Below are 14,351 nucleotides of genomic sequence, written 5' to 3'. Positions count from 1 at the left end.
GGTAAGGGCCAGGCACCTGCGGCTCCCCGTGGCATGGAGGGCTCAGAGCCCCTGGGGCTTGAGGCTGAGGAGTGGATCCGTCCCATCCCAGGGAGGAAGCCTCAGGACCTGCGCGCCCACTGTGCCCCGGGGGAGAACTCCTCAGTGAGCCTCCCGCCCAGCCCTCGGGCTCCGGTGTGCCTGGGGCCACACAGCCCAGTGGTCGCTCCCAGGAAAATCCCCGCCGACCCGGTTTGCCTAACGCCGGACTCTGCTCCCGGCTGTGGGAGCGCTCTTCCCATTCCGGTCACTACCAACGAATACTCTCCTCCGCGGATCTCCCATCCCTCGCCTCTCCCGGGCTGGGACAAGCCCCCGAGGAACGCGTCCCCACCTTGGCCGTCCTCGGGACGCCCTGGGTCGCTCAGGGTCCCCAGTCCATCCCCGCAGCGCCTCCATCTGAGCAGCCCCAGGTGCTGTGGACTCTGAGATCCCGTGCGTCCCAGGGAAGGTCCCCGGGAACCCGTGGGACGTGGCCTCTCCCTCACAGCCCTGGGATCGTGTCCGCCCGGCTCCGTGGGCCCCAAGCCGCGGGCCGTGGGGCGCCGCCGGGGCCGGGGGGCGGGAGCTGGGGGCGGGCCGGAGGCGGGGCTCGGGCGGGCGGCGCCGGGCGCGACCAAGGTGCGGCGGCGCGCGCGGGCCTCGCCGCCGGGGGCAGCTGTGGCCGTGGCCGCCCGCACGCCCGAGTGGAGAACAAAAGTGACCCCAGAAAACTTCTCCAACTCCCCGCACAGGAGCGCAGCGCAGCCGAGAGCGTCCGGTCCACAGCACGCCCGCGCTCGGCCGAGGTAAGGGCGCGGACGGGCAGCCCCCCGGGCTCCGGCGGCGTTGGGCGGCCGCGGGTCCTGCGCCCACCCGGGTCGTCGCTGGCCTCGCGAGGCTCGGGCACCTTCTCGCGGGACGGTGGCAGCGCCAGGGACGCTTTCCTTTGGCCCGGGGCGCAGCCCGGCCTGGGGGTGAGGGGACGACCCTGTTCCCTCCAGGCTCCGAGCTCCCCGGGCGCCCCCAGCGTCGCGCACACCAGCAGGCCCCGGAGAGGGTAGACCCCCGCGCGCTCCAGGCGAAGCCCTCGGGCCCCGCCGCGGCCTCCCCGCCACCCGGGCCCCCGTGGGTGCTGTCCCGGACGGGGCCGAGGGGCCGAGTTTCCGTGCAAGCCCACACGTTGTGTCCCAAATGGATCCTGCTTCCACTGGGAGAAGAGAGGGGAGAGTTCATCCCTTCGGGCGTCCGGGGCCGGCAGCCGCCGCACCGGATTGGGGATTGAGACTGTCCGGGAGGTTTGTTAAGAAACCGGGAAAGTTCAGACCGAGGAGCTCGCAGCCTCTAGTTGGCGTTTTAAAATTGGACAACGTGGGCTGACTTTGTGTGAAAGTGGGGCGAGTTACCTTCAGGTGCGGCCCGGGGCGGCCTGGCGGCTGCCCAGACCTTTACTCCCCGCGCCCTGTGCCCCGGTGCTGCGGACACACCTGCGTGAACTGACCACACCTGGCCGCCCGCAGCATGTTCCCCAGGAAGCTGTCGCCGGCGTCGGAACGGACTTCCAGGGGCAGGTCATGCTGCCCAGTGCCAGCTGCTGGTCTTCTGGTTTGGGCGTAGCCCCTTAGAAACGTACCCTGCCGTGTTTTAAGATCTTCACGCGTTCAGAGCATGGGGGATCAAGGCAGGTGAACGTATGGAGGCAAGTTTCTGTGGGGCGATGGACCTGCGGTGTAGACGCACAGCGGCCCAGGTGAAACTGGAGCTGCGATGATTGCTCGCAGTGGCCGACGAGGCCCGCTAGAGGCGCAGCATCAGCTTTCGGGAGTCCCGGTGGCCACTGTCTGCCTGCTCAGGCTCGGCTGCTGACTGCCCCACTCACTCACTCACTCACCCCCCCACCGTGTGTGGCCACTGCTGACTTTGCCGGGACTGTCCACCTCCTCCCCCATTTACACACACATCCCAGACTCATGCTGCTTGCAGGTGATTGTTTCCAAGTGGTCGTCCGGAATGGATGCATGAATGCTCACTCACACTGCTTGTGTTGCTCTTACTCGTCCCTCTCTCCATTACCCGCACATCTTTATCAGGGACCACTTGACTTGAGCCTCTATCACTTACTAGGCAAACTCAAACTCTTCCTCCTCTGTTTGTTAGTATTTCTACAGCACATTTATGTGTCTGGTCATGCCGCCTCAGTCAGTTGTACAGGTAGCTCACTGTTATCCTAAGGTTATCCTAAGGCAGGTGGAGGCAGGGAGGTAGTTCACACCCAAGTTGTCAGCCCGCTGGACAAGGTACCTGTTGTAACTCACCCAAAGGCACCATATGGGTTAGTGGTGACCCTGCTTCCTTCTGTCCCTGTAGTTGGTGGATGAGAGAAGCCCAGGCTCCTTTGAATGAGTAAGGAAAAAGCAGGATTATTTCTGATAAGTTGCAGAGAGAAGTGACTCTGTGGGGATAGATCATGTGGGTCTGCGTGCACAATGTGCTGCAGTTTGCTGTCTTACGTCTGGCTGAGCAGGTGATGTCTTTCACTTGATCACGTGCCTGGGTGGGCTTTGGAGCAGTGCATGGGGTCCTCCGGAGCCACTGTCACGAGCACACTAACAAACTGGGTTCTGGTTCCATTTTGTATACAAGAATTGGTGCCTTGTATATATGTGTAAGGGAGACAGACTGAAGTCTTCTGTTCACTGATTCACAAATCTCTGTGATAATGAGGGATGGGCTGGACCAAAGCCAGTTGCCCAGAACTCGGCCTGGGTCTCCTGCACATGTGTGGCGTAACCTGAGCCATTGCTAGCAGCTTCCTGAGTTGGCAATTGCAGGAAGTGGAGTTTGGGGCAGAGCCTGGACTCTGCTAGGGACCGAGGGCATCCACGCAGCATCTTCACCAGTGTGCCCAACACCTGCTTCCATATGTAAGCATTGACCTCATCCTGCCAGCTCACAGAATTGAACTAGGGAGGTCAGAGGAGAAGGCTTTGGGTCTGATTTGTTTAGTTTCTTTAGTGAGATAATTTAATATCGGAATTTACACACTAGAAATAAAGCTTTTAAAAAAGAGATTCATTGGGCCCGGCGGCGTGGCCTAGCGGCTAAAAGTCCTCGCCTTGAAAGCTCCGGGATCCCATATGGGCGCCGGTTCTAATACCGGCAGCTCCACTTCCCGTCCAGCTCCCTGCTTGTGGCCTGGGAAAGCAGTTGAGGACAGCCCAAGGCTTTGGGACCCTGCACCCGCGTGGGAGACCCGGAAGAGGTTCCTGGTTCCCGGCATCGGATTGGCGCGTACCGGCCCGTTGCGGCTCACTTGGGGAGTGAAACATCGGATGGAAGATCTTCCTCTCTGTCTCTCCTCCTCTCTGTATATCCGGCTTTCCAATAATAATAAAATCTTAAAAAAAAAAAAAAAAAAAAAAAAGAGATTCATTTATTTTAGTTGAAAGATAGAGAGAGGGAGAGATTGGGATCTCTGTCCACTGGTTTACTCCCCAAATGGCCAGAACTGAGCTAAGAAAGTATGGTTTTTATATAGGGCAGTTTATAAGCTAAGGTAGTTAGAAGATTGTTTAACATTTTTCAGCTTGCATGTAGTTAAAAATTCCCCATAACCTTGAGGCCTACGTGGCTCAACAGGTTAATGTTCTGCCTTGTGGTGCTGGTATCCCATATGGGCAACGGTTTTAGTCCCTGCTTATGGCCTGGGAAATCAGCGGAGGATAGCTCAGGTCCTTGCGCTCCTACACTCACATGGGAGCCCCAGAAAAAAGTCCTGGCTTTGGACTAGCCATGGTGGCCATCTGGGGAGTGAACCAGCAGGATGGAGGGTCTCTGCCTCTTCTCTGTAACTCTGCCTTTCAATACGGACAAATCTCTACAAAAATGAAAAGACACGGAGCAGTTCTCCCATTTTATGGGTAAGGAAAACGAGAGGCAGGGCAAGTGCTCAGGCGTCCTGGCTTCCAGCTCCTGCTTCTGTTCATGTGTCTGGAAGAACAACCTGCTGTGTTGTTCCCCATCGCTGGTTTCCACTGGGAGGTCTGGAAGATGTGGACTCCATCACAGCAGCTTGGCAAGAGAGAGGTTTCCCAGTATCAAATACGATGGCCTGTGTGAAGCAGGCACCTGCTAGATATTTGCTGAATTAAGGAACAAATGAATGAGCCAGTTCATGGCTTACGGAAAATGATTTCATGACAAGAGGCAAGCCCAGGTCCTTTGGCGTTCGTTACAGTGGAGTTTGGCCTACGTGTTGGTATCTCTTAAATGCAATAAAAATACTTATAAAGTTATGGAAGCGATGACTGTGTCATATATTCACATACTTTTCATGTGATAAAACTATTTTGTTTCCTTTCCATACTGTTTTCCATAAGACAAGCCAGACATTCTTGACACAGGCATGGTGACAAGACTCAGGGCCTGGTGTCAGTGGGACTGAAGATTTGTCTTGATTTCCAGCCTCACATGTCACTATCTTTGCTATCTTTGTGTGCCCTATCAGGGTCTCAGAGCCATACATGGCTAGAAGCAGTCTTCAGGAAAGACCAGGTGACGTGTTAGGTGTTCTGTGCCTGTCGCTGTGGTCTTTTCCTTGGAGTGAGGCACATACAGCTTTAGTGGAATGAGAAAGTCACACATAGACACTCTTCTCTCAATACTGAGCAAGCATTGTGTAAACTCTACAGTGTGTTGAGAATTGCTGAGCTTTGGAGCTGATGCTGTGGTGTAGTGTGTTAAACCTCTGCCTTTGGCACCAGTGGCTCATAGGGATGCTGGTTTGAGTTCCTGCTGCTCCATTTCTGATCCAGCTCCCTGCTAATGTGCCTGGGAAAAGCAGTAGAATTCCTTTGGCCCCTGTACCCATATAGGAAGCTCAGAAGATGCTCCTGGCTTCAGATTTGCCTGGCTCTGGCTGTTGTGGCCATTTGAGGAATGAACCAGCAAATGGCAACACACACACTCTCTCTGTCTGTCTCTCTCTAACTCAACCTTTCAAATAAAAATATCTTAAAAAGAAAAAAAAACCTAAACTCTGAACACCCGAGAACTTCAGGCGGGGGAGAATAGCCAGGAACACTAGCAAAACTTGTCATTTCCCATTTATGGAGGCCAGATGTGTATTTGAGACCATTCCCTTGGCTGAGTGGACTGGCCGAAGGAGGCCAGTGGTGACAGCGTCAAAGGTCTATGTCAGTGGGACAGTAGGAACAGGCGAGGGGAACAGTCCAGAAACACAGAGGAGGTGGAATGCATTTAGTGCATGGGAGACGGTGGAGGCCTGAGGGCATTGTGTCCAGGGAGGGGTCTTCCCTGGGACAGCCACACAGAAGCAGGATGCTGGGGACCTGGGGATCTCTTGCTGACCTAACCCAGCTATGAACATGAGCAGCTGAGATCTGAATCCAAGCGTGCTTGACACCTTGTTTCTTTGCTCTTCCGTCCTGTCTACTGCTAGCAGCTGCAGGAGGTGCAATAAAAGCCAGGCAGAATTTGAGGGGTTTTGTTTGTGGGGGCTGCCGGACTTTGCCTAGTCCCAGCCCGCAGCCCTGAGTAGGTTCCTGGCTGGGAGAGCGGATGGCGTGTTTCCTGTCTTGGCCCGTGTGTCCCTGGGCTGCAGCCCCAGTCCCCTAGGCACTGTGCCCAGCTGGAAACTGGTCTGCTTTGTTTCCATGTGTGAGGTTTGTAGATTGAGTAACAGAATCTGGGCTGCAGCTTTCATTGTGTGTTCAAGGTGTTGGATTCCAAGGTTGCTTTTGCTTTCCCAATCTGTGTTTCGGACATGTCTGGTGGAGAGATCTCACTAGCAAGTGAGGTTTCTTTGCATTGGGAACTGTGGGCGGGGAAAGCATTTGGAAGGTTATTTTGTTAGTAGTTGGGGAAATGGTGTGGTGAATAAGCTTGGAATTCTCGTAAGCTGCGGAAGGTTCAGGATTTCCACAGCCTTTAAAATAGAGTGAGGAATTGTGTGTGTGTGTGCGCGCACAATATTTTAGGTTATTAAACATTAGAAAAAGTGCTTTGTGTTGTCGAATGAGCCTTCTGTGCTTTAGTATGTTCGCTTAGGAAAGGAGAATGACATCAGGCCTGGAGAATTGGGGACTGAACGTATGCGTGAATATGGTGTGTGTAGAACGGGGTCTGCCACTGGGGAGAGGACAGCAAGGGTTTGCTGGCTCCTGGTGTTCTTTCTTCTGCAGGTCTGGTTCTTCCCTGTTCTCCCATATGGGATCCTGGCGCGTATAAGGCGAGGACTTTAGCCACTAGGCTACCGCTGGACCCACTAACTGACATCTTAACCACCAGGTCAAATGCCCACTCATGATTAAACAAACATTGTTTTTGTACCAGTCTCTCTCTCTCTCTCTTTTAAAGATTTGTTCATTTAAAATGCAGAGTTGCATAGAGAGAGACAGCTGGAGAAACAGAAAGGGAGTGGTGTTCCATCTGCTGCTTCATTCCTCAAATGCTGCAGCAGCCTGGGCTCAGGCGGGAAACTGTCAGCTTCCTCTGGGTTGTCCACGTGAGTGCAGAGGCCCAAGCATGTGGGTCATCCTCTGTTGCTTCCCTAGGTGCATTAGCAGGGAGCTGAGTGAGAAGGGGAGCAGCCAGGGCTCAAACTGCTGTCTGTCTAGGATGCTGGCATCTCCGGCAATGCCTTTACCCGCTGTACCACCACGTTGGCCCCAGCTTTTAAGTCTATGTTCTGTGGTGAGTCACCTGAACATTGAGGGGCCTCAGTTTCCTTGGGGAGTAAGTAAGAGTGATCTTTGATGCCTGATGTCTTGTGACAACTGTGGCATCAGATCCTGGTCCTGAGCTCTCCGCCTCAGACCTTGGGGCAAGATGGCAGCTGGCAGGGTCCTTGCTGCTCTGGGAGCCACAGAGCTGCTTAGAAGGGGGACTGTGGGAAGCAGGCTCTTTGATGGTGTGAGTGGAGAGTGAGGAACACACCTGGACCCAGAAGGATGGGTGCCGTGCTGCTTTGCTGCCAGTGGCCTTTGCAGTTTCTGCCCTCAGAACCCACAGCTTGAACACATGAAGCCTCGATGAATCAGAAACCAAAATACTTCCCCTCCTGAGTTTGCCTTCTGGAAAATCTGCATCATTCAGTGAAGTGGCAGTGGCCTGGGGGTGGGGGTGGCGGGGAAGGGGCTGTCTCTGACCCCTGTGGGTGGGCCTCTTGTCCATGTGTGTAAATGTCTTCATCTTAGGGCTTTTGAAAAGCCAAAAATGGTTGGTTCCTTTTGATGTGCCCAGCCCCTGCTAGCCAGCCTCTCTCTATGGGAAATGGGAAACCCCTTCAGAGAGCGCTCATGTCTCCTGCCTGCAGGCTGCTTCTGCAGCTTTCCCTGACCGCAGTGTGACTGCACAACTTCCCTCGAAGCTAACCATCCATGCTCACTGTCCCCAGGGACTGTCCCCATCTTCCCCCGTCATGGCCTCCTTGGGGAAACTGTTGGGTGTTGGTGTCTGTATCCCACCGTCTCTCCCAGTTGGATTTCTTAAACAGTTTTTTGTTTTTTTAATTTTTATTGGAAAGGCAGCTCAAGATTTATAGGGAGAAGGACACAGACAGAAAGATCTTCCATGTGTTGCTTCACATCCCAAGTGGCCTCAACGACTGGATCTGAGTTGAACCGAAGCCACGGGTCTTCCATGCGGGTGCAGGGTCCCAAGGCATTGGGCCATTTGCAACTGCTTTCCTAGACTGCAAGAAAAGAGCTGGAAAGGAAGTGGAGTAGCTGGGACAAGAACCGGCACTCACTCCTATGCGATCTTGGCACTTGGAGGTGAAGAATTAGCCTTTCAAGTCATCGTCCTAGTTGGCTTCCTTATGAATGATAGAAAAATGGCAGTTCCATGATTTTATTTGAGGTGTTTTGGGTTACCTCTGGCTTTCATCCGGGCCCTCTCTCTCTTCTCCATTCTGAGGGGCAGCAAAGGGGGAACTACTTGAAAGACACTCTTTGTGTCTAACTTCTTGGTTCTTACAACCCAGGGTGGAGATCTTGGTAGTAAGTGGGCTGTCCTGAAAAGGAGATTGTACTTGTGGCTGTGTGGCAAAGTGTTACCTTCTTTCTAGGTCTCCATTTTGTGTCCTTTTAGAAGAATAGCTTCTCCTTTGGGAGCTCAGGCATCTTAAAATTGATTTTTGTTTTGTTTGAAACAAGAAAGAGCAGGAAGAATGTCCATCTGTGGGTTTACTTCTTAGAGGTGGGCCAGTTGAAGGCCACGAGCAGCGTGGAACTTGATGTGAGTCTCCCACGTTGGTGACAGGAAGTCAACTACTCGAGCCATTTTCTGAGGCCTCCCAAGGTACCATTAGTGGGAAACTGGCACTGGGGGCAGGAACAGGACATGACCTCAGGCACCCTGCTTTGGGATGTGCGTGCTCCCACATGCTGTCAGAACCACTGTCTCAAACACCCACCGCTCGTTTCCTTCACGTGTGACTTCAGAGGGCAGCAAATTCCATGTGCCACATTGGCTTTGGGGATCCTCTCCATTGAAAAATTCAGTGTTTGCTTGGAGCTATAGGGAGTAAGAAAGCAGTCACTTTTATTGTAATTTCAGAGTAGTCATTTTGCAGCCATGCTGTGTGCCGTCTGAGCATGAGTGGATGACAGGTACCCATTGCCCTATGCTGGTGATGAGCAAGGGACTGGACCTGCTGGGTCTGGCAAATGCTCAGCAGTCATTGGACGTTGCTCTCAGGGGATGTTCTGTGATCTTGTGGCTGTGGATGCTGTTTCCAGACCTTGGAAACTGGAGCAGGTAGGGGGATTTCAAGTGTGAGGTGTCAGAACTAACTGAGCTGAGAGCAGTATCTTAAGGTAGGCAGGTTTAAGGAAAGGTTGGCTGGTACCAGTCACACTGGAAACTTGTGCAGCAAAGTAGCTGTGTGGACTGTGTATAGAAACAAAGTTACTGCATTGGACACAGAGCAAAGCATGAAAGAGTAGCCAGGGAGGGTGGAGAGGAATGAACATGCCTCTGCAGATGGTGTAGGAGCAGAAAAACTGAAGCCAGTGATGGGATGTGGGTCCTCACACCTGAGAGCGCTGGATGCTTCCTTTAGGAGCCTGTTAAAATGCAGGTTCCTGGAGCTCTCGGCTTTTGACTCGGAGGTCAGGAGGCCCAAGAATCTGCCTTCTACTGAGTACGGCAGAAGCCTCAGGTACTTCTGATCGAATTGTAAGAAATTGCCATGAAGGATGCAAGACCTTCTTGGGTCAGTGCTTGGAGGAGGGGCACAAGGTATCATGCCAGATCTCACCATGCGTCTGCCTTGCTCACGATGCTCACCTGAGCTGGTTTGCGTGGGTTGGTGAGGGCCCAAGCACAGGAGTTAAATTTTTATTTTCTGCTGATCCATGTTTCGTGGCTTGTTATAAACTATTTGAATGAGGAACACCTGATCTCTAAAGGCATCATTGACTTATTACCTCATTAATTATAAGCATATACATTGTAAAACAAAAAAAGGTTATTTAGAGAAAATTTCAACCCACTCAGAAACACCTCTTTTGTGTTAACTACTAGCGAGAACAGATTCTGTCTTTTCTAGGCAGCACCTGCAAAGGCGCTATTTCAACTTTCTAAATAATTGGAGTTTTAAAATTTTAAAAATTTAGAGGTGCCACTAAATCAGACTGTCAGAAGTGCCACCCTGGCCATCAGTCTTGGGATGTGAGGAAATTGGGTCCAGAAGGATGGCTGATGTTGTTGGGGTCTCCCTGTGTGTTGAGGGTGGGGCTCATGCAGCAGGCAGTTCATGAAAAGCTGTCATGATTTTTTTGTAAAGCAGAGAGAGAAAGTGCCCTTCTGATGATTTACTCTCCAGATGCTTGCGATGGCTAGGGACTAGGTCAGGCTGAAGCTGCGAGCTGGGAATTCCATCCAGGTTTCCCGTGTGGGTGGTAGGGACCCAGTCTTGAACCTGCCTCCCAGGTGTACATGAACTGGGCGTTGGTATTGGGAGCAGAGCTGGGACTGTAACACAGGCACTGTGACATGGAACACTGGGATCCTAAGTGGCTTTTTGTAGGAGGGGGAGGGGAAAGATTTATTTGAAAGGCAAGTTAGAGAAAGTCAGAAGCAGAGAGAGATCTTTTCTGAGAGAATTTATTCCCCAAATGGCAGCAGTGGCCAGAGCTGGGCGGATCACCTGAGTCTCATGCATGGGTGCAGAGGCCCTAGCACGGAGCCATCTTCTGCTGATTTCCTACGTACAATAACAGAGAGCTATGTGGGAACTGAACCAAACAGGACCCAGATTGGCACCCTTGTGGGATGTGTCACTGCGGATGGTGGCTCCCATGTGGCCAGATGATAAATCCTGGAAGCTATCTTTGGACGGCTTATAAAGCTTATTAGTTAGGTTGCTAAAACTTGGAAATTTCCAACCTGTCATGCATGATAGTGTAGGATCCAGACAAGGAAGCTGACTGTGCATCCAGATAGAAATCACTTGTACGGTGTGTCCTCAAGTTTACTTTTCATGTCTTGCAGTTTTCCAGGTAATTTTGAAAGGTATGGACACATGTAAGAGCACTTTAGAAACTTTGTGGCGATTGACTTTAATTCAGTAATTTTATTTTGGTGTAGACAAGTGTGACATCTGTTCATATGACAGGTCTTCAAAAACGTTTATGGAAAATGTACATTATGAGATACTAAATGGATTTTGAAGTTTTTCACAGCATAGTAAAGTTGAAATTTTATTTTTTTTCTATGAGTTGAAGTTCCCTCAAACATATTACTTTCAACTTTAGATAATGCCTCCTTGCAGCTTTTTCCCGTTGTCTAAAGGAAAATCTCAAAACCTCGCAGAGTACTGTGAAAATTCTCAAGTAATTTCAAAATGTGGAAATCCATTTATCTATCTCTGAGTGGTCAGTGATGAGAAACACTTTTGAAAGCTCTGGGAATAACAGGAGTGCGTAAATGCAAATTGATCTCTCTGTGTGCACACTCAAAATAATGTGATCCCAAGGCTCAAGCATACTGTCTCATGTTAGTGGTGGCTGTGCATCAGCACACATGTTAGAGTGGGAGAGCCCGGCGGAAATCCTGCAGTTCAGCTCCTGTTTCAGAGGCAAGGCTGGGCCCTGCAGGTTAAGGAGCCTGTTCCAGTTCTGTCCTGAGACATTACTGGCAGGCAGAGATAGGCCCAGATCCCTGACTTTTTTTTTTTTCCCCGTTCAGTCTGGAATTTTCTCTGCTGTTTAAAAATTAAAAGGATTTATTGTAAGAACTGCATCAAAAAGCCAGGAAATGTTTCAATTTTTTTTTATGGGGATGGGAGCTATACACCAAGGAATTGTTGAAATTAGCAAAGGCAGCTACACTCCCTTAGCTTTTGTGCTTTCCCAGCTCGACCAAGGAGCAATGACTGCAAAGCGACCTCCAGGTGGGCTGTTGGGCAAAGCAGACTGCGGCATCTGCCCACAGATCAATAGCCTTTTCCTAATCATGTCTGAGCGGAGGATGGAAGGGTAGATGCTTCTGATACTGTTTTAAAGAGAAGCATCTTGGACTCGGCAGCATGGCCTAGTGGCTAAGGTCCTCGCCTTGATCCCATATGGCCGCTGGTTCTAATCCCGGCAGCTCCACTTCCTCTCTGTCCTCCTCTCAGTATGTCTGACTTTGTAATAAAAATGGAATAAATCTTAAAAAAAAAAAAAAAAAAAAAAAAGAGAGGCATCTGACATCTTCGAAGTCTCTGTCTATAGGCAGTGTAAACAAAGTAACTGTAAGGAAGTTTAAGGTATCACTTGCTTCTGAGTAGATGCCAGCAGATGGGAGAGGTGAGCAGGGAGGTTTGGAGCTGTGACTGCCTTGCTTTCCCAAGGAGGTGTGCTGCCCTGCAGGGGCACTGAGGTCACCGTGTAAGCCCAGGGACACCTGCTGTAGCCTTGCCTAGGTAGGGCAGGGTCCAGGACAAGGAGGCGTGCTGCCCTGCAGGGGCACTGAGGTCACCGCGTAAGCCCAGGGACACCTGCTGTAGCCTCGCCTAGTAGGCGGGGTCCAGGACAAGGAGGTTTACTGCCCGGTCCGACAGAAATCACACATGAATGTTGCCGCAAGTCTAGTTTTTGAATCTTACGTCTTTATGACTGAATATTCTGTAGGCCTTTGCATATGCAATTGGAAATTTGTGATGCCAGAGTGAGGGAGTGGCTCTCAGAGGGATGAAGAAGGCTCTGTCGTTGTGTGCCACTTTATTCTTTCCTTTTTTTTTTTTTAAAGTTATTTTTATTGGAAAGTCAGGTTTACAGAGAAGAAGAGACAGAAAGATCTTTTGTCTGCTGGTTCACTCCCTGAGTGGCCACAGTGGAAGGAGCTGAGCTGATCTGAAGCCAGAAGTTTCTACTGGGTCTCCAGTGCGGGTTCAGGTCCCAATTTGGGCCGTCCTCGACTGCTTTCCCAGGCCACAAGCAGGGAGCTGGATGGGAAGTAGAGCAGCCGGGATTAGAACTGGTGCCCATATGGGATCCTAGTGCATGGGAGGAGAGGATTTAATCACTGAGCCATTGCACCAGACCCTGTTTTATTATTATTATTATTATTTTATATTTGATGTTTACATAGTTGAGAAGGATGTATGCCCATGGACTACAGATTAGCCTAGGAAGGCAGATGGGGCAAATTATTCCAATTCCCCCCCCCCTTTTTCTCCTGTATAGGGCCAGCGAGGAAAGAACAGGGGGGTGCTCCCAGCTGCCAAACTACCTCAGCACCCAGGGGTGCGGGGGGAGGCCATTTGATGTCATCTTAGCAACCTCGAGGTGGCGAAGAATGCTCTGAGAGTGTTGCTTGAGTAGTTTTCAAAGCTCTGAGGCGCTGGTTTCATTGTTCCAAGGTTGAGAAAATCCTTCCAAGGTTCCTTGGCTGACCAAGTCCACCTTAGTGCATCCACTCACCTGGACGCTTGCTGCCAAAACTTGGCCAGGAGAGTTGTCCAACCTGTTCTGCATTCCATCCTCCAACAAGGCACTTGACATCCTCTGTAGGCCTACGTGAGCTGGCCATCCTGTCCTCCATGTGCGTATGGGCATACTGTGCACTACACAGGCATCAGCAGTTGAGGAGGCATGGAGTCCCAGTGCATGCATTCCGAGGTCAGACCACAAATCCTGTGCTTTTCCATGTGGCTGGAGTTTTGAGTCCTACCGTCCAGGTTGCAGAGGGGGGTAGGGAATGCAGCCTCCTAAGAAACCTCACCTGGGGTGGCTGCAGACCTGATTCTGGTGTGTGCCTGTTAATGTGGGGTCCAGTTCCGTCTGTCCTGTGCTTCAGCCTATGCAGTTGCCTGATCAGTTCTGTCCCCAGCTCCATGTCCTACACAAACCAATGGGTGCTACAAGCTAGTCCAATGCAGCCCGCTCCAAACCCGGCCTTTTGGACACCGATGGGAACTGCAGCCCAGCCAGGGCCCACCAGGCCCGTCCGCAGCCCTGGTTCCTGCACATGCCAGTATGTGCAGCGGACCGGTTTGGTCCGTCCTGCAGTTTCATAGAATGAACACGGATCTTGTGATGTACATGTTACCAAGGTGCCTGCCTGGCACACTAGATTTCTCTTTGTGTCAGCCACCTCTGGAGGCCCTTAGCGTGGTGTTAGGGAAGCTGTGAATTGATTTGCACTGGACTTTGGTATTCAGTGCTGCTGCTTCTGGGCTTTATTAACTGCTCTGTGTACTTAGCTTACTCTCGTTTCAAGAGAAGATGTGAATACAGTGAGGGAAAAATCCCAGGCGGCTGCCCTGAGCATGGGATGTACCTTTCAGATCAAACTGTTTTTCGAACTGTGAGTTAGGAATAGTGAATTGATTGAATAGGCCATGTTTTGTTCCTTTTTACAGTTAGTCTTCCACATGTAGACTTAGAGTACAGTGGCTTGGTTCTTCTGGCTCATATCACACAGTGGTGTTGGATGGAATAACAGCCAGATGTGGACTATGAAGCTCTAAGTCCTGTGTGCAAGGCAAGGATAATGGTGGTTTCTTAAACTATTGTTTTAACACCAGGCAGTCATTTAGCGTGTCCCGGGCTTCTCCAGAGATGAGGAACCTGTGGGGCGTGTGTCTTGTGTCCTTTTTTGTTGAAAGATTGGCTTACAGTGTGGGCTGCGGGCTGGAGACATGGCGAAGCTGGCAGTGCAGTCCTCCGGGGACAGGCTTTCCTTCTGCCTAGGTTCTCTGCACCTGCTGGGGCGAGCCCCCGTGCTGTGGAAGGCAGCCTGTGCCATTCACGCCTGGCTCACCAAGGTCAATGTCAGTCTCGGGGCAGGATCAGGCACAGTGGGTAAGACCCTGCTGGGGC

General features: G+C 51.6%; 1 protein-coding gene across 3 annotated transcripts in view; it reads left to right on the top strand.

Annotated features, from left to right (window-relative positions):
* Positions 1–663: 663 nt before the first annotated feature.
* Positions 664–14,351, top strand: part of TIAM2 (TIAM Rac1 associated GEF 2) — a 217,975-nt gene continuing 204,287 nt past the window's right edge. For all 3 annotated transcript variants that reach the window (XM_058662480.1, XM_058662451.1, XM_058662345.1), the window contains exon 1: positions 664–827. The gene's annotated coding sequence lies outside the window, so the exon portion shown is untranslated. The remainder of the gene's footprint in view (positions 828–14,351) is intronic.

The sequence above is a fragment of the Ochotona princeps genome, chromosome 1, assembly GCF_030435755.1.
Source record: "Ochotona princeps isolate mOchPri1 chromosome 1, mOchPri1.hap1, whole genome shotgun sequence".
Lineage (NCBI taxonomy): Eukaryota > Metazoa > Chordata > Mammalia > Lagomorpha > Ochotonidae > Ochotona > Ochotona princeps.
Note: the sequence above shows the minus strand (reverse complement) of the source record. Positions and strands in the feature narration are given on the sequence as shown.